This window comes from Rutilus rutilus (assembly GCF_951802725.1).
Source record: "Rutilus rutilus genome assembly, chromosome: 10".
NCBI lineage: Eukaryota > Metazoa > Chordata > Actinopteri > Cypriniformes > Leuciscidae > Rutilus > Rutilus rutilus.
This window is the reverse complement of record NC_140215.1, coordinates 15528029-15543527: the sequence shown is the minus strand read 5'-3', so window position 1 is coordinate 15543527 and position 15499 is coordinate 15528029.

Below are 15499 nucleotides of genomic sequence, written 5' to 3'. Positions count from 1 at the left end.
TGAAAGCACATCCCTTTGAACCCTTAGAAACTGTGGATATGAAATACCTCACGCTCAAAACCGTTTTTCTGATAGCACTGTCTTCAGTAAAACGTGTGGGAGACCTTCACGCGTTATCCACTAACGCTGCGTGCCTCGAGTTCGGACCCAATGACTCCAAAGTTATTCTCAGACCGAGGCATGGGTACGTCCCAAAAATTTTGGGCACTCCCTTCAGAGCGCAGGTCATTTCCCTTTCAGCCCTGCCGAATACTGGCTGCGAGGCAGATAGTCACCTCCTCTGCCCAGTTAGGGCGCTGAGAAGCTATATTTCGCGCTCCGCCGCCTTCAGGCGTTCAGAGCAGCTTTTTGTTTCGTTTGGTGGGCGCACCAAGGGTCTCGCCGCCTCGAAACACACCCTGTCCAGATGGATAGTCGATGCTATCGCAGCTGCTTACGCATCTAAAAACCTGCAGTGCCCCTTGGGCATTCGGGCACACTCCACCAGAGGCATGGCCTCATCGTGGGCGTGGTCCAGTGGGATTCCCATTCATGACATTTGTGCAGCGGCAGGCTGGGCCTCCCCCTCCACATTTGTTAGGTTTTACAACCTGGAAGTCCCCGCTTTGCAGGCCAAAGTGCTATCAGTCTAAGTCTCGCGTAAGCCAGCCCACTGTCTGTGCGCGGGCTACGCTGCTGATTTAGCTCTACTGGTTGAGCTACACTATATGGAAGTGTTAGTTGGACCGGCTGTGCCGCTCCCTGCCCCATATTATGTGCTTATGTACTGTGGTATCTTGGCCGCCCAGCTCCGCTTCGCGTCCCCTGGGCTCCCCATGGGAATTCATTCAGGATGCTGGGCGCGCGCACGGCGTTGACAAAGGTGTTCCCGCAGCGTAAGCTAGCTTACGCAATACGAGAGAACCTCTCGTAAGAGAACGTACTCGGTTACTAACGTAACCTCTGTTCTCTCTAGAGAGGGAACGAGTATTGCGTAACCCGCCGTGCTCTCGCCACGAGCTCATTTTCGCTTCATGCGACAGAAACCAGCGAAGCAGCCTCTGTTCCTTGCTTATATACGCTAAGCCACACCCCTAATGACGGGCTGTGACGCACTAAGCGCGCCAAGCGCGCTCATTGGACGTGACGTCACGCGCAAGGCTCAGCCATAGGCTGCTGCAGTTGCCGCAGAGCAGCCAATGGGCACGCGACTCGCTTGCCCTAGGTCTGCAGGCTGCCGCACTGCGTTGACAAGTTTTAAAAAATTAGGATAATTTTTGGCTTCAGTATCTCGTGAAAGGAGACTTTCCCGCAGCGTAAGCTAGCTTACGCAATACTCGTTCCCTCTCTAGAGAGAACAGAGGTTACGTTAGTAACCGAGTACGTTTTTACGTTATGTAAGCAGCTCCGTGGCTATACATGCCCGACTCCAGTGTAGACACACAATGTAAATGCGGGGTTATATTAACAGATGATACTACACTACATCTTCTAAATATGGATTGTTTCATATTTAGATTGTCAAAATTGATTGTCAAAGTGTGTGTGTGTGTGTGTGTGTGTGTGTGTGTGCATAATTTCACTTTTACACGCAGCTTTAAATTACATGCTGCAATGTAAACACTCAAATTTCATTCATAACATGTATGTTCATCCAAGTTCACTCGACTACATACTCATGACGTCAAATACATACTCACACTATCAGTGAAAAAGCACGAAATAAACTCATAACACAAAATTAACGAATAAAGGAATACTCCTTTATCTCCGCATCACTCGTGTATGCGCTAATCGCGGTAAGTTACGTTTGCTAACCGATCTAAACAGAGTTTACAGACATAACACTTATATAGGCTACATTGGGAAACAATTAGTATAGTAAATGTAATAGGCTGAGTAAGATGTGAACAAGATTTACTGTATGTGTTCACCTGAGGTTTAATCCAGTTATCAGTTTAAATAATTATAAAATATTAATGTTGTTAAGGACGTTGAAATGTTATGTTTTGCATTAATTCATGTTTAGTGATTTCGTGTGAGGTTAAAAATGTAATGATGACATGTTTGGGATGAGTGTATCTGATTGGTCGTGTGTGTGCGCGTGCGTTCACTAATAGTTAGGGAGTTCTCGCGAGACGCTCATTCTTAGTAAAAACTCTGTATATGAAGCATCTCGTCTGACTGTTTATTGATAAACGTGCTCCCTTACAGGTATATGAAGCGTACATTTGCACACATGTGAATATTAGTGTTACTAAATGTACTTTTGCTAGGTATTGTGTTGTATTATTGGGTGAAGTGCGCGATACGGGGCGAATCCAATGTAAAATGCTAGAGTTATCAGCGGGGGAGCACGCGGTTTGCGCGCAAATCGTTCATGTAACGGTAGGGTGATTAAATGTGTACGGTTGAATTTATATAAATTGCCCTGTTTAGTTAAAGGTCGATGTATGATCTGTGTTGTCGTGTGTTTTATGTGAGATTGGGGCTTGTGAATATAGAGAGTGTCGCTGTTTTAGGATGCGCGCACTACTTTAAGTGCACTCATTTATTCACGGTGAACTTGGGATGCGTTGATTTAAAGGGGAAGTACATACGAGCTCATGCACTTGTGTATAACATTATATAAGTAAGAGAGCTCATGCACTGTTGAGTGTAATAATTGTTCATTTATTGCCACAATTGATTCTTAGTAAAAACTCTGTATATGAAGCATCTCGTCTGACTGTTTATTGATAAACGTGCTCCCTTACAGGAGTGCTACATAAACAGTCTTTCTTATGAAGCTATTAGAACAATGATGGTGTGCATTTTATACCTGTAAAGGATGATATTAATTAATGCACGTCCAAACGATGCTTCTTCGCCGTTGCTTTATCGTGAAGGAAACGTATCGTGAGAAGGAAGTTGGAACTCCGTCTACCAATGTACGCAATGACGCGCACGTGTAACCAATCACACACATCCATCTTTAACTATAATAATATATTTAATTAATTCGAAGCAATAGCGCTTATTATAGAACCCAAAATATTCGTAACAAACATATAGATGAAAACAATAATGATGATAATTATATAAATCTAATGTAAATCTGTAAATAATCCCTTAAAGCAGAAACACATGAAAATCACAGGGGTCATATAATGCCATTTTTGTACAAGTTAATATGATTCTTTAGGATCTAAATGAAAAGTTTGTAATATACTTTAATTAAAAATTCTCATTAGTATTGTAAGAAAACTAATTTTACCTGGTCAAAAATAGCTCTGTTTTCAGCACGCCATTTAAGTGCATGTGTCTTTAAATGATAATGAGCTTTGCTCACCCCGCCCCTCTGTTCTGTGGGGTGTTTTGACCAGGGGGGAAGGAAGTCGACCGGAAGTTGAAGTCGGCCGCGTGCCGCCATCTTGTAGCAGAACTTCACCTGCAGTTAGCATCCCATTGACTCCCATTCATTTTGGCGTCACTTTGACAGCGAATAACTTTACATCTGAGGCGTTTAAAGACTCCATTTGTCCATTATTTATTTCTAAAGAAACACGACAATGTATAAAATGCTCCATTACCTTGTGGCTTATGTTATGGCCCCGTAGAAGCAGTTTTTGTAAAAGTAGGCTAACGATTGCGTCATAACCACGCGACTCTCTGTCGCACAGTAGAGAGATTACCGTATAGACGGGAGGAGAAGCTCGCGGGCAATCGGGGGGACGTGGAGGCAAAATGACAATATAATTAATCAGAATACCTAGCAAAAGTTGCTCCTGCTCCAAGCTCATGGACAGCTCCTACTCACACTCTCCGTCTCTGCAAGATTCGGAAGGGAATGATTCAGATTTCTCTTGGCACAGCTACTAGAAGACAGACGGGTTGCTCACGTGGTCCGTGTAACGCTTTGCTCGGTTTGAGTCTGCGCGTCAGGAAAGGAAGTGCTAAGAAATCGCTAAAAATGGGCTTCACTTGTCTCAATTGAGTTCCAATGGGGTCGCTGTGTCCATTTCTTTTACTGTCTATGGTTTTGACACACAAGTGTTGCCTTGACAACAGTTGAGGGTATATTATGGAGAAAGAATGGCAGCGGGAGTCTCTGAGGACACATTTGTGCAACAGTATCAATTTGAACCGGAACAAGATGACGGTCCCGAAGAAGTTCGACAATTAAAGTAAGCTTAGTGTAGTGTTACCACGTTAACTTTAACACCTGCGTTTAACACCACAGTTTGTAATAACACAATAACCATAACGCGGTGTTCATTATAAACGTGGGATTATGAATTATATTGAGAACGTCGTACATAGAAAACATGCCGTAATGTACCTGAGTGTAAACCTTAGCCGCATTCATCGTGAAGCGTGCTAGCGATTTGCAAAGATTAATATAAAGATTAATATAAAGGTTAATAAAACGTTACACTCACTTCAGTTCTTCTGGAGGTGCAGCAGGACCACGAATAGTTGGTACCGATCCCTTTTTCAGGAGCAGCTTCTTAGAAAAAACAGCTTTATACTGACCCTCGTTTGTAAAGCAGTCTGGTGTGTGAAATGATTCGCGCAAACATGAAAGCATTGACGTTGATCGTGGGGAATATTCCCTTCAAAAACAAAACTCAGCCACTGCGTCTTCAGCGGTTCGGATTTAGAAACATCAAAATGACTGCTGTGTTCGTTATTACACCCAAGAACAGAACACCACAATCACTTCGACGCCATTCTGCTCCAGCGTATCAACAATGGCGGACTATGATGACAGCTCGCTCACGAGCGAGGGTGGGTCTGTATTGAAACGCTGCTGTCAATCAACAATCGTGGGAGGGGCGTCCGACCATGTGACCGGCTTGATTTGAGACAGGGGAAAACATATAAGGAGATTTAAAAAAAAACACTGGATGGATTTTTATCATTTTATGATGGTTTCATATTTCAGTACAATCAACTTGTAAAAGTGCATGTACCATTATATAACCCCTTTAAGAAAACTGATAGTGATAGTGATAATAATTATACATATAGGCAATATATATATAATTATCACTATCAGTTTTCTTATATATAAGAAGCTGTTAATTATAATGAGTACTATTCTTCTGCATACCACATATATTCCTAGTTTTCATCACGTGACAGGTGCGGCGATCTGGAGGTAAAAACATCTATTCCACAGACCTGCAGCACAGGTCTGTACATTTTCCATCTGTTTCAATTTCAAACCAAGAAAATTTACTGTAGATCGGTTGGTATGAAGCACTGCATGTCTTAATGCAGTAAGTTTTAATGCGTTTTCTTTATGGTTTTCTATGGGGGGAAAAAACACAACGTGCAACTTTAGTTGCGTTCATATTCTGGGCTCATATTCTTCCCTGTATGCATCATCAATAAGTTGTATATTGAATTTGGACTTTTAATATCACTGTCTACATTAGTACTCAGTGGTAAAACTGAGAATTCCAGCTTTGAAAGAGCAACATCTGAGCAAATATTTTTTTTTGTCTGAGCAACATTCTCAAGAACAAGAGACAATGATAACTAACCCAGTCATATAAACACACTAACAAAGAAGAGGGCTGATAAGACCAAACACATGCCACTGTCATCTTCTGTCCTTTAAATTCTTTACACAGCCTTGTAAACCAGTTACGGTATCACAAATCTTATGACACAGAATCTATATTTTGGATTTTGCTTATATTGCTATTGCAGTCCAGTATTTTGGTCAAATGTTCTGTCAAACAGCATCACTAATCTTTGACTGAATAATAATCCCGCAGATAGGACAATTCTGTGTATGTGTGTTCATGTTTGTTCCAGGTAAACATGCTAGACATTCTCCACATTTCTGCACCTCAGTGTTACTCACAATCTTCCTTCTCTTCCAAGTGACCACGTTTATTATACACAGTGTGTATTTGTAGGCACGTGGGTGGGTGATTGTGTGTATTTGTATATTAAAATTATTACAGTTATTTACAGAAACCATAGCATTTACTAAACCACAGTCATATATTATATATTAACTAATTTGATTAACTAATTTGAACTAATTAGATCACATATTTATTTATTTACATAATTGTAAGCATACTTTTTTTTAAGAGTTCCCTCTCCTAGATCGCATCATGTTATTGGGTTAACGGTTATACTGTTTAACTTCCTACTTTCTGCAGTGAAGAATAAAATAAGTCCGATTAAAATGAACAGATTCAAGACATAACACTTGTTGAACAAACATATATGAAGATATATTAATACACTTCCATTTAGAAGTTTTGGGTAAGTAATATATTTTAAGACATTAAAACTTTTATTAAGCACTAATGCATTAAACTGATCAAAGGTGCAACAAAGACTTGTCTGTTGTTACAAAAAAGAAAAGAAAAGTATCACAGTTTCCACAAGAATATTAAGCAGCACAACTGTTTTCAACATTGATAATAAGAGGAAATGTTTCTTCAGCACCAAATCAGCATATTAGAATGATTTCTGAAGGATCAAGTCTGAAAACTCAAATAATGACTGCTGTTTCTTTCTTCAAAAACATAAGGGACTAAAGAGACTTTTCCAAAAACATAAGGGACTAAAGAGACTTTTCCAAAAACAAAAATCTTACCAACTCCAAACTTTTGAATGGTAGGCCCTATGTATTTCTTAGTTGTAACTGTATATTCTTAATCATATCTTCATATTATATTTTCCAAGATTTATTCATTTATTCGTTTATTTATTTGGCAGTACTTACAATCACTTTGCAAACCAAATATTAGGTCCATAACCACTCCTCTCCAGGAATTTGCTTTACATGACTTTCTGACCCACAAGTCTTGAACTGGGTGTTTCTGCACATTCACAGTCTTACTGTCCACAGTCTGTACTATACTATATAGTGAGTTGCACAATAAAACAAATTGAGAACGCTCTAATTATAATCAACACAGTTGTGTTACAGTACAGCACACAGTAGCAGTACCTTTGACTATAAAACCTCATTTTGGCACATTTCATTGTTAATTATAATTATTTTTTTTATTATTTTATTATTATTATTACAGAATAAAATAACAAGACAAGCTTCAAACCCCCCACCCACCTCCCCATGCATTCATACCACAACCACAATCATCCACACATTCATAGTGTTATGACAAGAAAGCAAAATAGGAAGCACAAAGCAAACAAAATTAATAACATAAGAAAATGAAAAATAAAATAATCAAAAATACTGATCAAAAATCAATAAACAAAATACAATAGAATTAGCAAAACATTTATACCATAACACATGGCGCACCTTTAAGAAAGTACACCTAATATGTATATCTCTAACTCAAGTAAGCAGACATTCCATTTATTTTCATGTTCAGTTATTCTGTTGTTATTTGTTGCTATAATTGTTTCTAGCATATACTGATGAAACACTCTATTCTTAAAGTGTTTTATACATAAATTTGATAAAGTTTTAGCTTTAAAAATAAAAATTTTACCCATCAAAATAATCATATTCAAAAAGTGTGTGCATTTACCCTCAAAGACACATAACAAAATATTCTGAGATGTGATTCGCAAAACAATATCCATAGACCTTAACCATAACTGTATACTGACCCAAAACTTAGCCACATGTGGGCAAAAATAAAACAAATGCATCAGGTCCTCCTCCTCATCCCCACAGAACCTGCAACAGGGATCCTTTTCTATCTGCCATTTGAACAGAGATTTTTTTGTTGCAATCATTTTATAAAAGATTTTAAGTTTAAATATTCTGGAATATGAATCGATTAGTTCTATAAATTGTTCTAAAGTAATCTTTCCACAAAATTGGATCATTAAATTCATCTTCCCAAAACAGGCAGGTTCTGTGTGGAAAAAGTGCAGTGCCTGTGATATTTAAATTCCAAATATATATTATTTTATTTATCTTTACACCAGACAACCATTTAAGGCATCTTATTGGTGGGAGACAAACCATTAATTTATTCTTCTTTTCATTTTGCAGTTTCATTTTCCAAGTTTTAGGAATTGCAGAAACATTTATTTTTAAGCATGTAATGGGAATATAGTGTGAAACGCATTCTGTAAGTTTCACCGGCCCTAAGGTAAAGAAAAACATTCGGAGCAGTGAGCACATTTAAAATGAAGAATGAAGTCCAAGACTTCATGAAGACTTCATACAACTCCCACGTCACGTCAAAATGCTAGATCTGTCACATGTTTACCAAAACACTGAATCAGCAGAGCTGAGCAAACATCACGTTCTGAATCTGACATCAAACTTGTACTCAGAGACCATAACACACTCCTGTACAGACAATATACACATGTCCGACTAGAGTAGACAGACGACAAGGAGCCCAAGGCAGGTATAGTTCGGTGTGAGAGAGGTCATTCATGTTATCACAATTGACTGTAGGGTGTGAAACTACAGCAGGGTGTGCTAGCTGTAGTTTTGAGTGATATCTAACACTGACCGGAGCTCAATCTGAGGTGAGAAGGCCAAAAGGTAACACCAGATAGAATTTTTTTACCTTACCTGCTTCTTCTAACATAAGTGAAAAGGCATCAATACCAATGTTTTGCAAAGTCAGTGAACACTGGGAACAGCAAAATGTTATATCCCTAGAGCTACCCTGTAAAATAATGAGATCTATAATTTATTTCATCTCTCTCGCTCTGTAGAAAATGACTTTTAAGCTGTGTTTCTTTGACAGCAGGGAATATACTGTAGTCTTAATACATATTATTTTAATTTTAGAATGTATAAATATACCATAAATATACTATCCCTCCCTTAAGCAAGCAACTAACGTGCTTAATGCTTAATATCTTAAAATATGTCAGTGTCATTGTCAGTGTTTTGTCTCAAGATGCACACCAGTAATGTTTTTTTTCTAAGGCACATTTATAAAAGCTACCTAAATGTCCTAATTGAACTAAGGCCTAATCCTGGCTTAATCTGTCTGTGAAACTGGGCCTATAGATTATAATTAACATATCAGTTTTGATACTAAAATAATATTCACTGTTGTTAAAAAAATACAGTAAAAACAGTAATACTGTGAAATACTATTACAATTTAAATAGCTTTTTATGTTAATATTTTTTTAAATGTAATTGATGATTCCTGTGATGGCAAAGCTGAATTTCCCCCCCAAAAATAAAAAAGAGCCTACGTGCTCGAAACGTCATCATTACATTTTTCACATTTTTGGAGCCGTGGTGTACCGACTTTTTTCCTTTTTGATCAATTTCCTTGTTGAGCATCCAATTCGAGCAATATATTGCTGTGCTGTGGATCTGATTTTACAAAGGTGAATTTTCAGCAATCATTACTCCAGTCTTCAGTGTCACATGATTTTTCAGAAATCATTCTAATATGATTTGGTGCTCGAGAAACCTTTCTTAATATTATCAATGTTGAAAACAGTTGTGCTGCTTAATATTTTTGTGGAAACCATGATACTTTTTTCAGGCCTTTTTCATGTTCAAAAGAACCGTATTTATTAGAAAAAGAAAATCTTTTGTAACATTATAAATGTCTTTACTATAACTTTACATCAATTTAATGGGTCCTTGCTGAATAAAATTTCTTTTAAAACAAAATCTTACTGACCCTAAACCTTTTAACGGTAGATTAACCCTACCCTACATCATCATTTAAATGATTTCCGTTCTGTCTTTAAAATAGTATAGTATAGTTGTCATTTGTTTTTGTTTTTTATTGTTATTATGCATTCACATGTTGATATTGACTTTTCATGATGCATACGTTATACAACATCTGGCAGTATTGCAACTTGACATGTCCCAATTTTTGTCCATATGTGTAAAAGCATTCGGGCAGACGTGTGGGGTCGGGGCCCTTAGGGAGAGGGCTTTGCCTGTCCACCCTAAATTAAGCTTGGCAGCCATTTCCACGGTTCCCTGAGAACCGCCAGGCCACACACACGTGCATGCAAACACAAAGTCACAAGCTTAGGAAGTGTGTGTTGCTTTAAACATGAACATGTTATTTGGCTTACTGAATTTGTCAAAATATATTCTGATGACTTTGTCATTTATCACGTGTCGAGCTATATGGCTCCAGTACTATTAGTAATAGGTTTTCACACATGTGTGAGCACAGACACATAGACAGTGATGTCTCACAGAGGCAAAGGTGACAGACTTCAATGAGAGACACGTCAGCCACGCAGATGGAAACTGTCCGCTTTAGGTGGTTTATTTTTGGTCCATTTTTGGGCCACTATTAAAGCTTTTTAAATGTAGAAATGCAATAGTCACGATGCCATCTGACTTTTGCAGAATGATGATGTCACCTTCCCCACGACCGTTCACGGTCCTGGAATGTTACAGGCTGTTGACTGAGACAAAGGATTCTGGGTAGTGTGTACGGAGGAACATGGAAGTGTAAGGGGTGAGCCATCTGCCTCACACACTCACAGTAAACTCCTACAGCTAAACACACAACCCACCCACACAGTGCACACACACCCACAATCTGTAGGTCAAACATGACGGCACCAGCAATAATGTAAGCATGACATTTAGACAAGTTCACACACAGAGTCAGATAGTTGTGCGATAACTTACTGACAAGAAAGTATGCTGTTATTAAACTAACTGTATGTCCACTGCGAGATGGACTGACAGTGAGTGTGTGGTGGGAGACAGTAACACAGTTATGTGAAGTACACTGTCACACAGATACATTATTATAACATTATTCCTCAGTGACCCTCTCTTATAGCTCCATTAGACACAACACAAACACACACACACACACACACACACACACATAAAACATTTGTGTGTATGAGTGTGAGCTCCTTAGTATTTGGTATTGCTTTAATTTAAATAAAACTTCCAATTATTGGGTTCACATATGATAAACGTATTAATCCCATAATCTGATTATTGGATATATTGGTGTTGTTGGTGCAAATTTAAACAATTTGTTTGGATTTGTAACGTTTATAAAATCTTCTCTGTTGTGGGGTGATCATTTAAAGTATAAATTATGTATAATCTAAAGAGATAACTAGAGACATTTTGTCCATATTTTTTGTCATATTTCATGCACTAGTGCAGAATTTGAACTAAATCTGTTTTCTTTTGTTTGTTTTTTCTTCTGAAAGAAATGTCTAATGCTCACCAATCCTGCATTTGAAAAAAAATCAAAATAGAATAAAAAACATTAATATTGTGAAACATTAAATACCTTTTTAAAATAAAAACATTTTTGTAATTTGGTCCTGATGGCAAAGCAGAATTTTCATTACTCGAACCTTCATTGTCACATGATCCTTTTGAAATAATGTTGAGAACAGTTGTGCTGCTTAATACTTTTGTGGAAACTGTGATACATTTTTCTTTTCAGGATACTTTAAGGAGTAGAAAGTTCAAAAGAACAGCATTTATTTGAAAATAATTCTTTTCAACAGTGTACAAAATCTTTACTGTCACTTTGGACACTTTAAGTTCTTTTGAACGTCAGTGTATACTATATCTTTATTGGGAAGATAATTGTTTATTTATGACTAATTATGGCATTTTCAACTTTTACCCATTTTATGCCATTTTCATTTTTATGAAACTGGATCTGAAGTCACAGTGATTCCAGATTTAGGACATTTGCAATAAACAATGAATTTAAATCATTTTGATAAGATGTTTTCTATCAAACAGCATTCAAAGTCTGTTAGTGGATCCTCAAAAGCATAAAATGCATTGATTTTGTAGCTGTACCCATGAACAATAGTACCTTCATCTCAATGTAGTCTGACATATACAGTAGTGTGTTATTTCAGAGAAACAAACTTTTGCTGCCTGCTGTCAGACTGAAACTTTTAAAACCAGCACTGGGACCCCTAAATCTTACCGGTGACAGGTTTAGGTCTCTATGGCGATGGCTTTACAAGTCCCAGAGGAAGCAGCCAATCAGCCGCAGGTCTCCACAACAAGAACAGATTCCGGTCAGGTCAGCATCTTAGAACCAAGGGGGGTTCAGACCTCACACACACTCATTCAAACACCCGATTCCATGCACACAATGAGAATGTGCTGATGCATGATTAGTAGTTCATTACATTTTTGTCCAGTAAAAAAGGGCCTGAACCACCTGTGCTGGAGTGATTTTGATGATGTGTGTGGTGTTTACAAGAATGATTTGAGCTACTTTTGATTTGCCCTCTGTGGGTTGGAGTCCCATGATAGGTTTCCGTGGTAATGATTGCATGCTTTCTGCATTCCGAGGCCTTAATACAGAACAACAGCAGCTGTGGGAATGTAGCAATTTTACTGCCATTGTTCACTATACAATCTACGAAGACCCTGTCACCTAGCAACCTGGCTTACAATACATTTAACATATAGCTAATCGTAAACAGTACAAATATTTACAGAAGTATGAGCATTGGCAAGCTACACTTTTTAAGAAAGTCAAAGATTATTTTAGATGGGTTAGCTAAAGACGTTTTAATGTTTGAAATGGGATGCTGTTTGCATATAAGGCATACTTTTCCTAATCTATTTATAAATATATCTCATTTCATTATTTGTCATTGCAGAGAAGTGCTATTTTAGTATAGTATAGTTTTAGTATTACTATTTATAAACTTGTTTCAGTTTTAGTTCAGTTTTATTTTTGTTTATTTATTTTAGTGCTTAAAAAGAGTTAAACTTTGCCAAGACAACATTTCTAATTTACGTTTAGTTTAATTTTTTTATGCAATATTTTATCTCAGCTTTGTTCCAGTTAAAAAAAAAAAAAGTTCCCTTTTGAAAGGGAACTCGCACTGCGTTGATGACACTATGGGGAACGCCCTCCACGTGAACTGATGTCTGAAAAGCTATCCAATCACGGCAATCGATATTGACCGGCGACAGCCTATGACGTCACTACTCCTCTTACTCAAGAGTCGTCTGGCCAAGGCCCGCCTTTTGCATTAGGTGTAAATGCTAGTGGTGTAACAGGGTAGATAGCAGCATAGGTAGCAGGCTACCTTCGAAAAGCCTCCGATGCAGATATCTATGTGCGTTGTCAGGTCTTTCTCTCTAGAGAGTAAGAAGCAGTGTGCTCAGGCCCTTTACAGCATCGAGTGTAGTAGCTGGCAGCAAGGCCTTAAGTTAAAAAGGATTTTTCTTCTGAGCCCCTTGAAATATAAGAATTCAAGTCAAAAGGTTGCATGCCGTTGACCACTTATACTGAGGCCTCCATTCCCTTGGGTTTATCAAATCTGTCTTGTAAAATTACAAGATAATAGGCCTCGACCCTGATACATCCTTCAGGGTCATGCTCATAGTGCTCCCCACTCTTATGTTATCACCTTTCACCACCCAGGCTCAGGTAGAGACAGATTAGTTACTCCCTCCCACTTGGGATGGTTGAGAATGCCCCCTTAGAGCCAAAGCACTGCTCGGGCTGACGCCCATGACATTCAAAGCTGTAGGCCTTACAGTAGGCCTCCTCAATACTCCGGTAGCATAAGATTGTACTCTCCTTGCTTCAAAGGATCGATAGCACTTCTGCGGAGTACACTGCCTGTTGGCAATGTTAAATAAGTATAACCAGGCCCACAGAAATGTCTGTGAGAGCACCTAGGCTTCTGAAGGCTGGCTCTGCTAACATCCTCGCTATCAAGTAGTTAGGCCTTAACAGGCTCCCCAACGAGTTGGATGCTTAGCATTGCAAAGGCATTAAGTATCACGTTGCAGGCCCCATTGAGCCTCCCTGATTTTAGCCCAGAGCCTGGTCAGTACTTCTCAGGTTGAGCATAGTGTTCCAGAATCTATCTGAGGATCGCTCTGTTTGAAGACTTAACTCCCTAAGTCTGGTTGGCAGGTCGAAGGACTCTCACGAGGCCTCCCTGTTAGACCAGCCCAAGAGCTGTGCCCCCCTTATTAGGGTCCCTTTAGAGTGCCCAGCCTCCACAGGGCTTTGAAGCACTGTGTAGATCCAGGATCGAGTGAGTTACTCACCTCGTTTGCAAGGGTTATAAAGCGCGGTATATGAGGTCTTCTCTCCAGGATGCCCATCGCTATGATCTGGTTTGTGAGTGAACTACTGCCATTAATTCCCTATTGGATTTTGTGAGAGACTCTGTTTAGGAAACATACAGGTTGTTGGCAAGACTAGGTCAGTAAATATGACCAGGTCAGCCTCCCTGGTGGCATGTGGGGTTGACTTTATGTTCCCCTCAGAAAGTGACTGGACGGGACTCCTTTCAGACCCCCTGGCCATATTCCCTTAAAGGAACCCCTTCCATGAAAGCTGTTGGTTCCAAGTCTTTGAGCGGCCTTGTTAGGCCCCTCAGCATGGTGGGATTGTATATCGTTCCCCATAGCGTCATCGACGCAGTGCGAGTTCCCTTTCGAAAGGGAATGTCTAGGTTACGACTGTAACCCCTGAGTTCGCCATGCCTTCTGATGCCTGCGTTCAGATGCCTGTTGAACAGTCCCTTCAGACAATAACTGGATGACATGTTCTCTAGGCACCCCTTTTATACTTCCGGGTCGCACTAGTAGTGACATCATAGGCTGTCGCCGGTCAATATCGATTGCCGTGATTGGATAGCTTTTTTAGACACCGGTTCACATGGAGGGCATTCCCCATAGCGTCATCGACGCAGTGTCTCGTTCCCTGTTCTCAGGGAACAGAGGTTACAGTCGTAACCTACACGTTTTCAACGTCTTCAGTTTACAATAACCCTGCTGCAGATATACAGTACATGATGCAGAATACAATATAAACAAAACATGATGCAAAACAAGTAAACATAGCACTATACAATGGGTATAGGACAGGCATCTGACTTGGGACATTACATGAGAGATGTGACAGATAACCTGTACTCTTGCCAGAAAACTATGTACTTAATTGAATTATGATGCATTGAGAAGCTACAGTAGTGATATCAATAAGAGAGTGCTAACAAGCTAATTTAAAGACTTCACATCTGAGAGACTTTTAATCTTGTTCATGTCAATATTCATTCCCTTGCTTCTATTTCTCAAACCTTTTTCTTTCCTGTGGGCAAACCGTGAAACAGATGCCAGGACAGTGTTTGTGATTAGCAAACATGCTTACAGCTAATTGAGTTTTGTGCCTTTGTGAAAAAGTGTGTGAATGTGCAGTACTGGGGAGAGTCCTATCCTTAGGGTGCTATTTATTAAGTGATTGTGTAAAAATTTGAATTCCCGGTTTCACAGACGAGGCTTAAGCCTATAGTCCCAGGCTAAAGTGCATGTTTGAATGAATGAATGAGTTTGAGCTGTTTGAGCTGTCTTAACTGAAAGCAACTTGCTTAATATCTTAAAATATATCAGTGCCATTGTTTTGTCTCAAGATGCACACCTGTAATGGTGTTTTCTAAGGCATGTTTATATAATCTACTTAAATGTCCCAGTTTAACTAAGGCCTAATCCTGGCTTTATCTGAGCCCTGTCTGTGACACCAGGCCTAAGATCATTAGCTAGGGGTTAACACAGGATTTGTCATGAATTTCAAAGTTATCCACTTGAACAGAAC